This window comes from Colias philodice, chromosome 30 (genome assembly GCF_061535455.1).
Source record: "Colias philodice isolate Cphi_HAF_F1 chromosome 30, ilColPhil1 Martin Lab GWU primary, whole genome shotgun sequence".
NCBI classification, from domain to species: domain Eukaryota; kingdom Metazoa; phylum Arthropoda; class Insecta; order Lepidoptera; family Pieridae; genus Colias; species Colias philodice.
Window position 1 is genome coordinate 24,751 of NC_143115.1, and position 20,753 is coordinate 45,503.

General features: G+C 32.8%; 1 protein-coding gene across 1 annotated transcript in view; it reads left to right on the top strand.

The window, feature by feature from the left end:
* The first annotated feature begins 928 nt into the window (after nt 1–928).
* LOC149475306 (putative fatty acyl-CoA reductase CG5065) overlaps nt 929–20,753 on the top strand; it is a 37,625-nt gene continuing 17,800 nt past the window's right edge. Inside the window, exon 1 of the mRNA XM_089713426.1 lies at nt 929–1,041. The gene's annotated coding sequence lies outside the window, so the exon portion shown is untranslated. The remainder of the gene's footprint in view (nt 1,042–20,753) is intronic.

Genomic DNA, 20,753 nt, shown 5'->3' on the forward strand with positions numbered 1-20,753 from the left:
CCTGAATTGCCATCTTATAATAATATTATGCATTCTAAAATCGCTGTTTTTTGTTTATTTGTTTAATGTATTCCATTCATAAAATATGTGTGATATAGGTATTACAAATAAAAAAAGCGTGCGTAGTGTACACACGTAAGAAGTGAAACTTCTTTATGACCTTATTTTTCAAAACATAATTTACTTTATGCAACTTTACAGAAATACGTCACAGAAATACGTCACAGAAATAATCACGCGTGGTTGGGATAAGAAAAAGATGGCGCGTAACGGAAAAATGTCACGCGTAACGAAAAAATGTTACCTACACTAAATTTTTTCCAACCCCGATAAAGAAGTTTCACTTCAAAAAAATGTTAAACTATTATACTTTTGAAATGATTTATTATCCAAATCCTTATAAATTTAACAAAAACAAACCTTCAATAATATCGATTTTCGGCATAATATTGTAAAGGTCACATTGTGGTGTCCTAATGTTATTTATAATTTAGTATCATAAATAATCAAAAGTTTATACGGATGTTTGTTCTTTTTACCACGCTTTTATAAGCTCGATTTTTACGCACTCTAAACGGACAGATTTAATTTAAACTTTGTACACATATTATCAAGGATCAGTGACAATCGTTTAATTTCATGAGTTTATGCGTGGTTTTTTTTACGATTTTGGTCCATATAATCTGTCTGTCTGTTTATTCCGGCTATTCTCTGGAATGACTGGACCGATTTTGACGGGATTTTCACTGACAGATAGCAAATATAATACAGCATAGCCGATACATACATACACCACTACATCATCTACATATTACGCGCTGTATGGATGTTCTCTTTCTACTTTTACCATCCACCATCCACCATACCGTCATACGCTAATACAAAGCCTGCTCTCTACCGAGTACCAGGCGCCCATAACATCGCGAAGGTTACTCTCAACACGCCGCCTCCATTCGCTGCGCACTCCGCGTTGCGCGCGTGTGCTCGACGTTACAATTCCTCTGTGATCTGTGATCTGTGCTTGTGTTTGTGTTTGGAACGGTGAGTTTTTTTTAATTCGAATCAAGTGGGCTATGGCTTTTTTTGGATGACAGTTGTCAGTGATTTTTTTTTTAAATTTTTTGTGAATTGAATCGGTGGTAAATTACTTTCTTATAGAAATTTCAAGGTCGGAATTTTACCAATAATAAGGATATAATTGAATAATCGTTTCGACTCTATCAAAAACTTTTATAAATTTAAGACGCGAAATTTCGTAATTCAAATGGCATTGATATTACTAATATAATAAATGCAACATTTTGTGTGTTCGTTACTCAACCTGACGAGTGGTCTCATTTCGAAACATAATTATATCTCGCTGTATTTTAATTTTCATATAGGAAATAGTTTGTTGCGTTTATCTTATTTAATATAATTATTACATCGACTCTACATCGTAAAATACTATTTAATTATATATTAGAACCTTATTAATATGTGTCAGCATTCCCTAACTTTTATTTACACACAAACATACAAAATCAATTCCGTAATTATATATTTATAAGGAAGTGTAGAGTAAAAGATAGGAAAAAGATAGTTTTCCGTAGTTTACGTGAAGATCTTTTATCTTACCTCCACCTTGACTGCGCTTGTGAGGTTAGTGCATAAGTTTTATAGCTTTCAGGTCCAAGGTTCGATTCTAAATTGATAAAAATAAATATCCAAAACAATTATGTATCCTAACAATGTTGATATCCTGGATAGAAATTAACCTTATTTCTCGTAATCAAAAAATGAGTTTAGACAAAAAAAAATCGATCAATAAAACAGATTTGAAATAATAATATGCCTTTGGTCAGTGAAATAGAAATAAATTAGTGAAATGTATAAAAAAACGATGAAACCCGTGTAAAATTTTCCTTTGTTACTTCCCATTAGGAACTTCAAATTATGATACATAATTGTATTTGTTTCAAAAAAAGTAATTAACTAATTATATACTTTTTTTGCAAAGAGATTATATGGTAACAAAATATAAGTACTATAGCTGATATATTATGTATTACGTGACCGAATCCGCGTGTTAAAGTTAGTGTAGAAATACGAACCGGTGAAAGATAATACATGCACTTAATGATGACATTGACTTACGTATGTTATAAAACTTGTGTAAGTTCGAAATGTTTTAACTTTGAATTATTAAGCTTTGAATTCGTAAACATACAGACAGACTTAACCATTTATAAAATTTCTAGCTTTTTGTCATAATAAACAAAATACTAAAACCTTCTTCCGGTGCATTTACATCAAATTAACATAGAGCAAGAGCATTTTTTTGTGATCTTTTAGTGTAAACGAAAACTCGTATTCAGTGTTGTTCAGTATTAGAACATTGCATAGAATCTTTTCGTACGCACTAAGAACAACGAAAGAATGCTCTACGTCTGTTTACACCAAAATAATTGGACACAGTGGGGTGAGAATGAACATTCGCTCGTTTCACGTCGCAGACGTCGGAAAGCGAAACTTGCTTTATACTATAGATATGAAATAAATAATAATTATCAACTGATTTAATTGTGTCGATTATTTCATCGTAATCCATTCAGCAATTTAGCAGAGTGCAATAAACTTGAATACGTAAATATGCATATACATTTAATTTTTGTTTAAAAATATCAGATTACACTGACTGACTAAATATTTTCAGCAAAATAATTGATACTAGCTGTGCTCCGCGGTTTTACCCGCGATGATGCCTATGCCTTTCTCGATAATTGGGCTATCTAACACTGAAATAATTTTTCGATTTTTCTGTTCAAACAAACAAATACATGTATATAAATACTAGCTTTCCACCGGCGGCGTCGCCTGCGTTTTCAAAGAAAAACCCGCATACTTCCCCTTCCCGTGGGTTTTCCGGAAAAAAACCTATTCTACGTGTTAATCCAAGTTACATATAGTTGTGTTCTAAATTTCATTGTATTCGGTTCAGTAGTATTTGCGTGAAAGAGTAACAAACATACATATCTACATACATACATACATACACGTACATCCATCCTCACAAAAATTAACTATAATAACAGTAGGGAGTAGGATAAGATAGGATAGAATAGGATAGGACAAAAAATTCTTTACTGATTTTTTAAGTACATAGGCTTAATTACTTTCATAGATAAAAATGGAATTTAAATAAATAGGTTAGCGTCTATTTCAAGATATTAGGTACGTGACGTAATTAAGGTAACTAATGAATAAATAATTTGACTTGATTTGAATTCTTACAATTAATTTGTAATTAATATAACCCTATTATCTCATTTAACGTGGATTGCATAAACGCATTGATCTTATTTCTATAACCATTAAATCATCACATATTAATAAATTATGAGTTATTCTTTATTATTGCAAAAAACAAAAACATGTGAATAATGAATTACTGGATAGTGTTAACTGTTAAATCATCAAATCATCGATCATATATCTATTTATCCTAATAGTACACACTAACATAATTGTATTTATCTGGCAAATCTACACTTATACACTAATCGATATACTACTACTACTTACTACACTCTAAGTGAATTTATTTATTGTGTGAACTTTGGACAATTCTTTCACATACATTACTCCACTATGTAATAATTTTTTTTTATCCCAGATCAAACAGGACAAGTGGTTTATTAAGGTACTGGTTTCTTCACATTACTTTTGATTTAATAATTATTATTAATAGAACATAGGTAGGCTATTAAAACAGACTTTTAATTAAAAACAGAGTGTAATTGGTATCACTGCTTGGTTCCTACAACCAATACACCCTTATTTTTAAAAGGAAGGAAGGAAAGGAAGTGTATTATAAAAAAAATGAAATCAATTTTAATTCGTTGAATGGTAGAGACTTCACTCGGATATGCATAATGCATGAGATTCAGTTATAATTGAATAAGCATATTTCACTAACAGAAAAACGTGGGTATTTCTACACATTGAGAGGAGATGCAGGCAAATTGACACAACGTCATGCAAATAAAAAAATGCATTAATTTTGTAAATAATTCTAACAAAATTAAAAAAATAGAGCTGTCACGAGACGCCTGCAGGCAGGCTGGCAGATATGGAACATCGACATTATTGATCTATAATTTTTTGAATTCAAACCCATATTACCTGAGGATTTACCTGTTCAAACCAATGCACACTACAGATTTACGATATCAGTTTATTTACAAAGTAAAGTTGACTTGATATATCAACGCTTAGGGCGTTTGTCCACTACAAGGAATTTTACGGTCCGGCATTCCGATTTTTTACGGTCCGGTATGGCACGCAATTAAATCTATATACTAGCTTGTGCACCTACGTAATTTTACTGTCCGACATTTTACTTTTCCCTATTCCGGATGGTTTTTTGTGTCTACGAGTCGCTGTAGGTATAATTGTTTTCGAATGCCCACTTGCTTGGATTTTACTGTTTTTACTGCATATGCCAATTAAAAGCAAGCTCTTGTTTTACTTTCTTTTAGTTGGCAATGAGATTTGAGAAGTGGGTATTGTTATTTTATATACATTGACCAAGCATTGACCTATAATTATTATCTAAGTAAGTGTTGGTAAGTTAAAGTTCAAGTGGGAATAGCTTTAGCTCCTCGTCACCGATTAAAATAAATAAGTGAAACACGCATTTTAAATCTCTTACGGAACTTTACTTTTTATTATAACGAAGTAATATAATATTTCACCTTCTATATTTTTTACTCGTTTCTTGTAAAATGCAAAAACAATCATTTATGATAGCATTATACCGCCAAACTTCCTTGAACTGTACCGCACTGATCCGAGTAAAGACGGACAGGTGCACAAGCAATTCATCGGTTTTTTCATGCCACACCGGACCGTAAAAAATCGGAATGCCGGACAGTAAAATTCCTTGTAGTGCACAAGCGCCCTAAAGTCCAAATCACCATAATTATTAGAAACTATACATTTTGCATAATGCTTCCTCAATCCTATTATAATGTAGGTAGTTAGGATAATTTATTGATAATTCACAATACAAAAAAAAAACATATAGGTATCTTAAATATAAATACACATAACGAAAAATCACATAAAACTAACCTTAATCTAAAAATTGCATTTTAATTAAAATTAAATCGATTCAACATTTGACCAACAAAATGAGCAACGGGTGAGCTAATTAGATCTGTTGCGGAAGATTTTCGCAAATTTCTAACGAAGTTTCGACCTTGACTTGTTTCGAATTTTATTCTTGGAGGTTTCGCGATGAGCTGTGATGTAATTTAAAATTTTATTTAATGACGATTGATTATTATCTTTACTCTTATTAAGTAAGTAATGATTTTCGAAAAAAAATATTATAGAATCTTTATTTGTTTAAAGAAGCTACTTGAATCAATTCTAACTAATTTATATTACTAACTACGACTTTTCTCTATAGGAACTACCCTCTTACTTCAAGCAATATTAAAAAAAAGAATTAACGAAATCGGTTCAGCCGTTCTCGAGTTATGCGCTTACCAACACATTTTGCGATTCATTTTTACTATAAGAGTTCGTTAGTGCATTTATCACTTATGACCACTAGAAAAATAATAAGAGTATTTTTTAGAGATTTTCAGATAATTCTGTATTACTAATACAGTATTAGGTATATTATTACTCAGAATGGACAGTATCTAATAAGCTACCGTTAAATATAAATAAATGCAAATTTATAAAATTTTCCAAAAAGTTACGACCTCAATCATCTTCGTATTCCATAAATAATCATCGCCTTGAGGAGATAACCCAAGTGCGAGACTTAGGAGTAACATTTGATAAAAAATTAGGTTTTATTCATCATATTAATAATATAGTAACGAAATCTCTAAAACTTCTTGGGTTTGTATGGAGAAATTGCAAAATGTTCAAAAGTGTGCTACCTATAAAAATTGTATATTGTTCATTAGTAAGATCTCTCTTGGAATATTGCTCACCAATCTGGAATCCATCTTATCGATGTCACATAAAAAGACTTGAGTCCGTACAGAAAAAGTTTCTTTATCTACAAACAAACAACAAACAAAAATACTTTATTGTGCACCAATAAATAAAAATTACAAAAGTAAATATATAAAATAAATAGACACAGTTGAGCACAACAGGCGGTCTTATCGCTAAGACAGCGATCTCTTCCAGACAACCTGGTGGTCAAGGAAAAACAGTGTACCTAAGTATTAGTTTATGGGCAAGAGGTGCATTTATAGTTTAAAATACATAAATAAAATAGTATAAACACAGCGAACATATATACATCCATAATATACCTACATACATATACTTACATAAACCTACATACACATACATACATACATAAAATTAGTATACGTAGATAAAATAATATAAATACAAAGTACATATATACATCCCTATTATATACATACATATATACACATACATACATATACATATATACATACACATAGAAATGAGCTATTATCTACTTACTTTTCATCAGCAAAAACTTAAATCTTTAAAATCATACGACCTCAGATTAAACTTTTTTAAAATGGAAAGTCTTAAACATCGGAGATGGATGGCAGATCAAATGTTGTTATATAAAATTGTTACAAATTCGTATATTTGTCCTAATCTTCTATCAAAAATTAATATAGCTGTTCCAAGGAGATACTCTAGGAAAACCAATGTATTTTTTGTCAAAAGATATAGAACCAATTTAGGCTTCAACAGCGTCATTGCTAGAGTTTGTCGGGAACATAATAGATTATTTAATAGCACAAAAGTTGACATCAACTTTCTTAGTTTGTTTGCATATAAAAGCGTTTTACATAAAAATTATACTGATGAGAATAATGTTTTCTGATTAGAATTTATACTACGATTAGAAGCTATAATTTGATACAACTCAAAAATGCATGTTGTATTTGCCTGTAATTGGATCTACATCTTGCTATGCATGCTAATTTATGTCACATACTCAAAATATATTATAAATATAAGATGTACATCTGTTGGCAAATCAAATAAATAAATAAATAAATAAATTATCTGTGGCCTATATTACTTGAATGGAGTATTTCACATTTTAAGTGATTGAGAAATACTTTTAGTAAAATTGGTATAATTATTTTGGACAAAATAATAATATAAGTAATATAATGTGGTACACCTAGAGCTTTTAGCATTAGAGGTTTTATTGAACATACTTATTACGATTTCAAAATCACTTAAGTTCCGATCTATAGGTACTTGTGTGTAAATGCAATAATGTTATTACTTGTATATATAACCAGGTCAAAGTCAAGTACTTTGAATTACCTTGTACTAAACTTTCATGAATTTGTCCGTATTAAAAAAGGCTTGGAATGGAATATATTTGAAGAAGGGCCATGTATTGAATCGTGTATGTAGTGAATGCTGAATAAACTTTAATAACAACAAATTAAATACATATACATAGGCACATGGCTCTGTTTGCCTTGACCTAGGGCAATAGCATATGCCATTTAGAAACAATAAGGCTTTGTTTTTTGTTTGGTTGAAATAATAAAAATGAATCGCTAAATGTGTTGGTAAGCGCATAACTCCAGAAAGGCTGAACCGATTTCGTTAATTCTTTTTTTTATAATAAAGGACCTTGAAGGGCGAGGATGGTTCTTATGGAGGGAAAACGTAAACATGTACCATGAGCCAAGCCAGGGCGAACCGCTAGTATTGAAATAATTTTCATATTGATTGAGCTTTTCTCATTTACTTATTACAATAGTTATGTATTACTTTGAAGGATATTATTGTATAGAACAAGAAAACGTAGTTTATACCATTCAGCACAATAGGGCTTTTTATATTGAAAAAAAAAAAAAATACTTAAATCGATTCAGTAATTTTCCAGTTATCTTAAAATCAAATTAATATTAAAATATTCAGTTTGTCCGTCATAACTCATAACTGTCGCTGGGTAAAGGATTCGACTATTTTAGGATAAATTAGTTATAAATAAATCTCGTTTAATATTCGTTAAAATTCGTTTACTTTAAAATATTTACTGTTTATAATAGTAGACAAAATAATAGATTCAAATTGGCATTTGATGAAATGGTAGTCTACTTTGACTATGCCAATTCTTTTTTTACAAATAACATGATAATTTTATTATGAGACAACAATTTTTGTATCAGTAAACATACTTTCTTAGTTTCTTAAACATAGTTAATACCAAGGACATGATTTTGACATATAAAAGATAATTTATTACATTAATAATTTGTTAGGATTATCTTCAAATCTCTATTTACCGCAATCAAATATTTTTTTTTATAAAATGTCAACATTATTTATGACTGTATTTGTAATTATCTTGCAATTATTCACACATTTTTCAACAAGTTTTATGTAATTGTTCTAACACATAGTATTTTGATGACCCATTTTCATTAGAGTTAAAAAAATTACTTAATTTATAAATTAAGACTTCTAATGTTACCAATATTTTTTTTTTATAAATACTTAGACATATAAAAGAATTTCCCATTGTTAAGCTCGAAAGAGCTTTCATAATATATTTTTATGTATATATAGCATGTACTAGCTCTGATCCGCGGTTTTACCAGCATTGCGCCGCTCCTATTGGCCCTAGCATGATGATATAATATTATAGCCTTCCTCGATAAATTGGCACTAACGCTGAAATAATTTTTCAAATTGTAGCCGTAGTTCCTGAGATTAGCGCATTTCAACCAAACAAAACTATTCAGTTTTATAATATTAGTATATTTTATTATGTAGATAGGTATTCAATAAGTTTTCACAGAAGTATGTGACGACATAACGTATAGGTAATAACTTGATGACGCGTCAACCTTCATTCATTGGCGATATTACGTACACATTACAAAACCTGTCCAACAAATCCTGTACATCTGAGTGTTAATGCCAACCGCGCCCGTCTCCCTCTCCACGTGGTTACGTAAGTTACAAGAGAACGCGACATTGCAGTTTCTCTTAATCGGTACAATTGTTCAACTTATTTATTTCGGTATTTTCCTAATTAAGGGTGCTTTTCCACTAATAATGTGCGAGGATGTGTAGCGAGGGATGTGTTTGTAAATAACGAATCATACCGTTTAGTTTAGTTTCAATTTGAAGCGTTTAGCGTTTGAAGCGATACTATTGGTGTTTATAAACACATTCCTCGCCACACATCCTGCATATTATTGGTTGCAAAGCACCCTAAAGGATTATTTACGCTACACCGTGTCGCGACCGGGACTCGATCAAACATTATTGTATACTTTTTGTATGAAGTGATTCATGCCTAACCGGGGCTCGTACGGGGTACCTCGTTGATATGTGTATGGAAATTGTTTCATTTGTTTCCCGGCTCCGGCACAGCCTGTCCCCGGCATGGTGTAACGTGAATCATGCTTAAATCATGCTATAAAATTGTTCAACCTTCATAGACATTTCCTTCATTTATTTTGGTTTTTCCTAATGATCAAGACAAATGATTAGTAGTTCAATAATATTTAATTGTTTCTTTCATTGTAGCGAGCTAAATGCAGATTTGATGCAATGCATGCTTCGATAGTTTGATAATAATGTTTCTACATTTTTGTAAATTCCTACTCTATCAGTACTTTCTATAAAATGAAAAAAGTAACTCCAATGAAATCGACTTCACGCTTCAGAGGAAAGAGTTTATAAAGCCTTTAGTTTAAACCAAAAAACACGAAGTTAAGTAAGTGGCTAAGTGAAGTGAGATACGTAAGTTTTATTCGCATTTTCTTATTATAATAATTTTTTTAATCCTACTAGTCCTATCTTACCCTACTAATAGATATTATAGATGGTATGTGTATTTATATGTATGTTTGTTACTCTTTCACGCAAATACTGAACCGATTACAATAGCACAAATTATATAGAGGGTAACTTGGATTAACACATAGGATAGGTTTTATCCCGGAAATCCCAAGAGAACGAGTACTATGCCGGTTTTTTTTGAAAACGCGGGCGAAGCCGCGGGTGGACAGTAATTTATATTTTCTATAAGACAGCATTATTCGTTCATTATTATTTTTTTATATCCGCCATTTTAATAAAACTTTCGAAAGCCTTATCACATATATACATATGTTAAAATAATAATTTAACAGTAACCTTTAAAACGGTTAACTATTAACAAACTGTGTGGTAAGAGAAGTCGCGCGATCAAACGAGTTTCATAGTATAATACCGGTTTTTCGACGAAAGTCACGTGCGAAAACTACCTTGACCTGTATGTAAAGTGTTCAATATATTCTATCACTGTTTTTTTTATTACTTCTCTATAGATATAAGTGTTATGCCTCCTTGACCACTAGGTTGTCTGAAAGAGATTGCTGTAGCAACAAGGCTGACTATTGTGTTTGAAGTGTGATTGAAGTTTGTTTAATTTTGTATTTATGTATAGTTTGTAAGTGTTTTTATTTAATTTATTATGAATGCTTGTGACACAGTGTTTTCTTTAAGCCTTTGAATGCTTGATCGATTTTTGTGAAGGTTTTTGTGTATAGGTAGGTCTGAAATAGATTGTATAATGTCTGTAAAATAAAAATGAATGCGTTGACAAGCGTAAAATGCGAGAGCGGCTCTACCAATTCGGTTATTTTTTAACGTTTTTGTTAATGCACAAGAAATAAAGACAGACAGAATGAAAAAACGTTTATTACCAAACACTTACATTAATACAAAATTTGGAAAGCTTTTGGATCATTGACATACTAATATTTAATTAAATGTGCATCGATCAGTAAAAAGTAGAGATGAGTGAGATAGAGGTAAATATAACATATTCATTTATTATCTTATTATATGATATTTAATTCTATAACATTCTAATTAAATGACTGAGAAATAATTTTAAAGAATAGAAAAATAACGATCACCAAAGCGATTTGAACTTAGGCAGAAAGACGCGGGTTCGAATCCAGCCTCGTGATCGAATATAATTATGAACTAACAAGCTGAGCCCCGCGGTTTTACCTGTATTACTCCGCTCCTATAGGTCCAGTAGTCAAAGAAAAGCATTCGAAAGAAATTATTTTCGGGAAAAAACTGTCCTGTTTCCTTTATCGGTTCAGTGTTTGATTTGTAAAGAAGAGACAGACAGAGAGAAATACAACATACAAGTCAAATGTTATATTTACAGTACATATTTATAATATTTCTATAATAGTATTAGATGAAAGTAGTGTACGTAGAGCTAATGTTACAGTACTTACATTACATAAATAGGCGAAGCTGCGTGCATCAGCTAGTCAAATAATATAATTATTTAGTGACGTCATCATTTATAATGAGGTTAATATCATTTTTCACATTTTTCGCAGTAGTTATTCAATTACAAAAAACGTAAAGTCAACGATATGATATTAGTTGCTGATTAATAATATTATGTAAATTTTATATATTCGTATGTGTATATTATCAAAGAGTTACTTGAATATATAAAAACATCTTATGCTTGTTACCAAAACGATTCGAAACGGTTTGACTTATTTAAATGAAAAAATTTAAACTTAATTGTGTGTCTATACGCTATCAATACTAAAACTAAATACCTACGTTTTTGGCAAAAACACATCTTTTTGGTATGGACCCAAAATTTTTCAAAAATGAATCCATAAAACGTTAAATTTGACTAATGCGATTTGGATAATGCTTTGCAGTGATGTAGCTCTAATCAAATCTATAGAAAATTTTCATTTGCTTGTAGTATTGCTGGTATAGACTAGCATAGTATATCGCGGTTTCGTTCGTTGTCTAAAACCTTATAAATTATATACTAAAAACCTTCCTCAAGAATCACTCTATCTATTAATAGTACCAAATCAAAATCCGTTGTGTAGTTTTAAAGGTTTAAACATACATTATGACGGACGTAAAAAGACAGCGACTTTGTTTTATACAGGGTGTCCAGTGGCAGATTTCAATGTTTGAGGGCTTGTAAGAAAAGAAGTATTATTTGTAAACAAAATATTTTTATTAAAGTCAAAAGAAGACGAGTGCGGATTTTATCTTCTGAAAATTACATTTTCCAAATGCCGCCCTTCTACTCTCACACACTCCTCAATCTATTCCGCATGTTGAGAAAAACTTGTTTGCAAAGGGAACTGGGAATTCTGTTTATTTCAGCCCGGATATTTTCCTTCAGTTGTCTTATGGTTGTTGGATTTGATTGGTAAACCACAGTTTTTAGATAGCCCTACAAGAAAAAGTCACATGGACTTAGGTCTGGTGACCTGGGTGGCCACGGGATGGTGCCGTTTCGGGATATGTGCTTTTCAGGAAATAACTGCCGCACTGAATTCATTGACACATTAGCAGTATGAGCCGTAGCAAATCTTGAATAATCTGAATTTAGTATGGATGGAGCTTAACCTTTTTTCACATAATGACCTGAAAAACGATTTAGGAATTCCCAATATCGACGAACGTGTGCGAAGAGATAAACGAGGATTTTCAATTACAGAATTCATAACAAGTTTAATGTTTTCTATCGTGGATACTGATGGTGCTGGTCCCGGCCTAGGGTTATTAATGTCTGAACCTGTAGCCCTAAACCTTGCTAGCCACGACTGTATCAAATTTATCGAAGGTCCATCTCTTAAACGATGAATTTGATAATGGTTATTAAACCGACGGAGTGTTTTTGCCAGCGAAATCACCCGAAAAGTATGCCTCAATAGCATAAGCGCGATGCTCTCCGCTCCACTGCTCCATGGCGACTAAAAAATCCGCAGAACTCACGCGCTGAATGACACCCCCCGCGTCCCCCTCGCACGTCGCGTTTTAAAACTAGAAGCGTTCAAACATTGAAATCTGCTGCTGGACACCCTGTACTATGTAGAGCCTTCCGTATATTTTATATTATTATGATAGAGACTACCTTTCCGCTTGTGTCGTCTACATCTTAACAAGTTGTAAACTGCTGAAAATATAATACAAATCGGTGCAATAGTTTCCGAGATTATCGCGAACAGACAGACAGACGCGGCGCAGGAAATTATATGTATTATAATAATATGTAGTTAGTGATTGAACAGTTTTTCCTGTTAAACAGATGACCAGTCAAGAGTTTAACGACTGACGGACCGTATGATTCTCGTATATATACATATATATTATATACTTGTGCTGTAACAAGGTCGTCCTTTGTTTACTAATGCTGTGGTAATCAATTTAACTTGTATATACTTATCCGACTGCGTAAATAAAAAAGTTAACATATATTCATCCCTTTTTATTGGACCATATCAATAATTTCATTCTTCACCCTGAATCAATTCCCCCTTTCATAACCGAAGGAATAACACATATGATACTTAAAGATCCTAAAGAACCACTTAACCCAGCAAAATACAGACCTATTACCTGCCTACAAATAGTCTATAAGATAATTACTTCTTGTATAGCTGAAAATATAAATAAACACGTTAATAATAATAACATAATAAGCGAGGAACAAAAAGGATGTAGAAAATTTAGTCAAGGATGTAAAGAGCAGTTGATTATCGATTCCGTTATTCTTAAACAAGTACTGAAGGAGAAAAAAGATTTATTCACAATGTATATTGATTATAAAAAAGCATATGATTCGGTCCCACATTCGTGGTTATTTAAAGTGTTAGATTTATACAAAGTTAACCCAATTATAATAGATTTCCTTTCAGTCGCGTCAAAAAAAATGGGCCACTCGATTAAAAATTAATACTTGCAATGGATTCCAACTAACAGATAACATTAAAATACAACGTGGCATTTTCCAGGGGGACTCTCTTAGCCCCCTTTGGTTCTGCCTCGCTCTCAACCCACTATCAAACATTTTAAATGCCCACGACTTGGGTTTCCCTCTTAAATATACTCCTAACATAAACGCACAAATATCCAGTATCAGAAATAATGACGTTGTAAAAATTACACACCTACTTTACATGGATGACATAAAACTATACACTTCTTCACATAATGATATGAATAAACTTGCACAATTGACTGAAAATTTTTCAAAAGATATTTGTATGGAGTTTGGTATTGACAAGTGCAAGATAAATTCTGTTAAAGCGGGCCGTAATTATGAACACTTTTACGTTTTAGATACAGGAGAGAAAATAGATCCACTAGACCAAAATAGCACATATAGATATTTAGGATATAATCAGGCAAAACAAATCTTAAACAAAGAAACCAAAATAGATCTTACCAACCAATTTAAGAATAGACTAAATGTACTTCTAAAGTCAAAATTAAATGCACGAAATTTAATAAAAGCAATAAATACATACGCAATACCTATCCTCACATACTCTTTTGGAATTATAAATTGGTCAAAATCAGAACTTAAAAACATCCAACGCATTATCAACGTAAACATGAGCAAAAATAGAAAACATCATCCAAGATCATGCATCCAACGTTTAACTTTACCAAGAATTGATGGAGGGAGGGGACTTATAGATATTGTCAATCTCCACAATAAGCAAATAGCCACTCTTAGAAAGTTTTTCCATAATAAAGCACTTACAGTAATATTGCACAATGCCATCGTACAAAACGATAAAAAGTTTACTCCACTTAATTTATTTGACCATACAACCCAGCGTAATGAGACCCTGATAAGTAATAGTACTAAAGTAGCAGCATGGACTAAAAAATCACTTCATGGAAGACATATCCAACATCTTAATTTACCTCATGTAGATAAGGCAGCATCAAATACATGGCTTAAGAGAGGGGAGCTCTTTCCTGAGACGGAGGGCTTCATGCTAGCTATACAGGACCAAGTTATCGAGACACGCAATTATCAGAAATATATTATCAAGAATTTATCATCAGATATTTGTAGAAAATGCAATAGTGCACCAGAAACCATCCAACATATAACAGGAGCATGCAAAGCAATAACCCAATCTGACTACAAACACCGACATGATCAGATAGCTAGCATTATCCACCAAAAATTAGCGCAAAAATACAAACTTATGCCATACGACAATACACCATACTATAAATATATACCAGAAACCATTATAGAAAATAACTCTCATAAATTATACTACGACAGAACTATATTAACTGATAAAACTGTACACTACAATAGACCTGACATTACACTGATTGATAAAAAGGAAAAAAAGGCATTAATAATAGATATAGCTGTACCCAATACTCACAATCTTCCAAATACTATAGCCGAAAAACTAAATAAATATATAGAACTTAAACAAGAAATAACAAAAATGTGGAAACTACAAAATGTTAGCATAGTGCCCATAGTAATCTCCACTACAGGTGTTATACCCAGTCAACTTCACAAATCCATAGAATTATTAGATTTACCAAAATATACATACATAAAATTACAAAAGGCGGCAATATTAAATACATGTAGAATAGTACGCAAATTTCTTCAGACAGAGAATGAATGATAGACAACAACTTTAATAATATAATTATATAGCTTACACTTGGTTTACGCCCGTGTATTCTATTAATACCAGCTGAACATAAGCTGTGAATGCAAAGCATAAAAATATAATAATAATAATAATAATAAATTCTTTATTTCAGAACAATTTAGTCCCATAATTTACATGAATACAATTTTAATACAATAAAAACATAAAGCCATTACTTAATTATCTCATAATAATTGAGATCCAAGTTTTATACAAACTACTAGTTATATTTCTGTCAGCCAGACTGCGTACAATTTTATTTCTACACTTGTCAACTCTGGCCATAAATGTAGCAATCCTGTGTCTCTGGATGGCATTCAAGGAGTTTACTCTAAAGTTGGTATACATCTCCGAAGCGCTGCAAAATTTGTCGAGCCCCATCAAATATCGGAAGATGTTATTGTGCTCTACTCGAATGCCATCGTATGCTTTTTTGGTGTAATTAGTCCAAAGTTGACAAGTATAGAGGGACTGACAGAAAGTCTTAAATAAATGAACTTTAACGGAATTGGATGCCCTACGAAATTTCCGGATGATCATATTGCCGACGACACAGAGGGCACGTCGTTGTCGCTCAATATCGGCATCATCTTTTCTTTTGGATGTAACAATGTGGCCAAGATACTTAAAGCTATCTACTATTTTAATAGGGTGACCGTTAATGCAGATTGGCGGAATGTTATCCGGTCCCTTACCCGATCTGAATATCAACATTTCTGTTTTCTTTACATTATACTGTAGACTATGCGAAAGAGCATATCTTTCACATATGCCAACAAGTTTTCGTAGCCCTTTGATTGAGGGGCTGAGTAGGACCATATCATCAGCATAACTCAAATTATTGACATATCTGCCATCTAGTTTAAGTCCAACTTCAGTCCTACTCAGCTCCACAATCAAATCATTAATATATAAGTTAAACAGATCGGGAGAGGTTACTCCACCCTGTCTAACACCACACGGGAGAATATAGCTGTCGGACAGAGTACTGCCCCACCTAACGCTGTTCGTCTGATTATCATACCAATATGTAAAAAGACCAACAACGTCGGAAGAAACATCACCGCTGCGAACTTTTTTCCATAATATATCATGGTTCAAGGTATCAAAGGCACGACTTAAGTCTAAAAAACATGCATATACACTAGTATTCTGATTATTATAACAGTTAACAATTTCTTTTAATGTATATATAGCCATATCAGTTCCCAATTCAGGTCTAAAACCGAATTGGGCATCGTCAATATTAATATATGGTGACAATTTGGAGTGCAAAATTTTTTCAAGTATCCTGGCCACAATTGTTGCCAGCGAGATAGGTCGATAATTAGCCACGCTCGAGATACTACCGGTTTTATTCTTAGGGACAGGGATAACTATAGTTTTAATTAAATCCTTAGGTAAATAGCAATGTTTGAGACAGAGAGTATAAAATTGAGCCAGAACAGGGTAGATGTTTTTACCAGCATATAAAACGTGTTCTATACTAAGAGCATCATGACCCGGTGACTTTCCGCGCTTCATATTTTTAATCACCTGAGAAACGTCCTTAGATGTTATGATATTATTACTTTGCTTATGTTTCTCAGTTGATTGTACGGTCTCAGCTGAAGTTGATACATACACATTACCATTGACATTTGCATTAGCTATAGGGTTCGTATTAAACTGTGCCTTGAAAAGATTAGCTATAGCTTTAGAATCTTGTTGTCCATCTACGCAAGCAGGTAAAACGTTTTTGTAATCCATTTTCTTAGTTTCCTTCCAAAATTCAATAAAATTTCCGGTATAATGATTTTGAGCTAAAATATCTAACTTTATTTTGTCTTGATTTTTTTGAACATATTTTAATGCAGTCTTAAATTCTTTACGTGCCGAGAACATAGCATCGAAATAGTATCCCGAACGCGGCTTACCGTAGGACACCCATTCCAGGAAAGTTTGCCTAGCGAGTAGATGAAAATGTTTAATGTGTGAATTCCAACCAACTATTTTATATTTACATTTTTTCCTATTATTAAAACTTCTTTCAGCTGATGATTGCATAATCGAAATAATATCACAGTAAAATTGATCCAATAATTTAAAATGATTGTTGTTTATACAATTGCTATCACAGTCTTTACATATAAAATTACATTCATTATCATATTTATTTTGTATATTAGTAAATTTTAGTTCACACATTTTTGTATAAATAGCAATATGCTCTTCATCTCGTATACCCCACATATATTTAACATTATGGTTGACATAATTATCACATTTCTTAGGTGTTATCACATTTAAATTACAATTTAGGACTAGAGGTAAATGATCTGACCAATAGGAGTCATATTTAATATATATTTTAGTGACTAGAATTTCGGCAGCCGCCGTTACAAGACAGTGATCGAGCCATCTACACGACCCGTGAGAGTCACTTATGTATGTATATGTGGCTGCCGGAAGCCTGTCTATATCTAAACACTGCAAGTCCTGTTCACTACAATAATTTGACATTTCTCTGCCGAATCGTGAGTCAGGATGTGCATTATAATCCCCACATATAAATGCACATTCGGTGTCAGAGGCCTCAATTACTGTAGTAATCAGTGCCAAACATTCAGTAAACATTGGTAGATTTTCTTCACTGTCTGTTGGCATATAGACAGAAAACACCAAAAAAGATCTATCGCCCCTACCTAGACGCACAGCCATGACTCGATCACTGTCACACGGTATAACTTCAACCTCAGAAAATAGATTCGTACGCCATATGACAGCAATACCCCCATATGGCCTACCACGCAGAAGTGTGGATGTGTCTACAGAAGACTTGGCTGAGCCTCCAAAATCTTTATGTATTTCATTCACGAAACCTAAGTCATATGGCATCAGCCAAGTCTCCTGCAGCGCAATAACATCCGCATCGTTACATAGGTTCCTAATTTCCTGCACGGAACGCTTAACTGATTTACAATTGTACGAAATTATAGTTATATTTTTATCCCAACAATCCATTACAAAGGTTTGCTAACAGTCGGTTGTTTAAATTTACGAAAAACTAAACCTTGCGGCCAGAATTCATTATTTAGAAAAGTGTTTAGTTTTGTCGACAGGATAGATATTTTAAATGAGTTAAAATTCGTCTCCCTACTTTGTTTCAACAGTTGCACGTCCAAACATTCTTCATTCATACTTATTATATAATCTTTAATATCATTTTCTGTTATATGTTTTTGTGCCCGTGACAAATAAATATAAGAATTGGGAATAGCCGCTTGCAGCTTAGACGTACTCTGCAAAGTACCGCGAGTATTACGATATTTATATATCTTTTTCTTCTTTGTAACCGTAGTATAGCCATCGTTATTTGAATTATTAGATTCTTGACGAATCGCGTTATCTCCAACCATTATATCCCGATACGTAGGTATAGGCGTCAGCTGTAACTTGTCGCAATCCCGCTCCTTGCGAATAGGCGCAGCCGCAGTCTGCGAGCGGCCGCCGTGCGGTGCACCCGTGCTATCGCCGCCTGCACATGGTTCGGACTCGCTATGAATGTGCTGTGAGATTCCACTTATTGCCTGCGTTGAATGATTCATCGTATCATTTTGCAAGCCCGCTGTACTGCCACTGCCCGTATCATTATATTCATTGTTACGTTTTCCAGTATTCTTATCATCACGATAAGACTTAGGAAAGGACGAGTGAACCGAGTTACGTGAGGATTGCAACTCGTGCATTAACTGTTTAACGTTCTCCAACTCTGTCTTGATGTATACAATATCTGATACATAGTCATTACAAGAGGTAGAGGTAGATTTCATATTAGCGACTTCACTTTTTAACAATGCCATTTCCTTCAGGAATGTGGTAACGTCAATATGGTCGAATGAGACCGGCGGTAGTTTATTTAAGTTACTCGCTACAAACTTGGGTAGACTGTCAGGTTCAAATTCTTTTATTAATTTTATAATTTCTTGTAAGCTTTTCTGCTCCGATCCATCCTTCCTTCTTAGAAACTTTTTATTAGGCGCCATCAGCTTATAAACAATTTGCCTCGCACATTCTATTTCATCACAGGAGTATGTACTTAAACATATCTGAATAATACTAGTTTCTGGGAGAGTGTCAACCTTATTTGATATAAAAGTTAATAGTTCATTTATAACGACATCACATTCAATACATTTATACTCATTTCGAACTGTCGTTTGACGATTCACGTTATTAGTACTATTTACGCGAGTTATCGCGACGTCAGAGGAAGGAGATCGGACCATCGGCATCGTGTGAGCGGCTCACACAACGGCCGTAGGCAGACTTGACTTAACTTACCTACGCTGGCGGCGGCATCGCGCGACATCAAAGGCGATTCCTTACTGTAGGAAATAATATTGTAATACTGTGGTAATAGTCTATCGCTTATGGTGATGGTCAAATTGGACGGGGGCGACCGATAGTTTAAATAACTAAAGAATCGATAAAATAAACCTGTTTCATTTTACGTAAAATTTAGTAGAGAATATATATTCTGTCGTACCATACCTTATTTGTTTTAGTATTCAATATAGTTAAAAAAAATATTGTAATGTCACTGATCCTTGATAAGTGTACAAAGTTTGAATAAAATCTATCCGTTACTTGGGTCCAAATCGTCTAAAGAAGTCGGTTACATACAAAGATGCAGGTGAAGCTAATATAATATCTTCTCTAAATAAAACTAATAATATTCAGTACATAATAATATATTTATAACTAGCCGTGCCGCGCGGTTTTACCCGCAGTGCTCCGCTCCTGTTGGTCTTAGCGTGATGATAATATATTATATATTATAGCCTATAGGAAGGCCTATAGCCTATTTCGATAAATGGGCTATCTAATGCCCAAAAAAATTTTCAAATCGGACCGGTAGTCACTGAGATTAGCGCGTTCAAACAAACAAACTCTCAGTTTTATAATATTATAATAAGTATAGATTTATAATATTTACTTGTGACATCGTTATTTCGGTATACGTTACCTAGGTACGAGTTGCATTTAAAACATATTTATTTATGTTAATTCAAAACACTAAATACGCAACACTATAAATAGAATAAGTCTAGACACGTTGTAAGACAGATAGCCTTAAGATCTATAATATTTAAATTATGTAACTCAAACTTTGTACACGAAATACCAAAACCTTTGGTTCAAATACAGCAGCAATATCAACAATATGATATACATAACGGAACGTCGGAAGGCTCG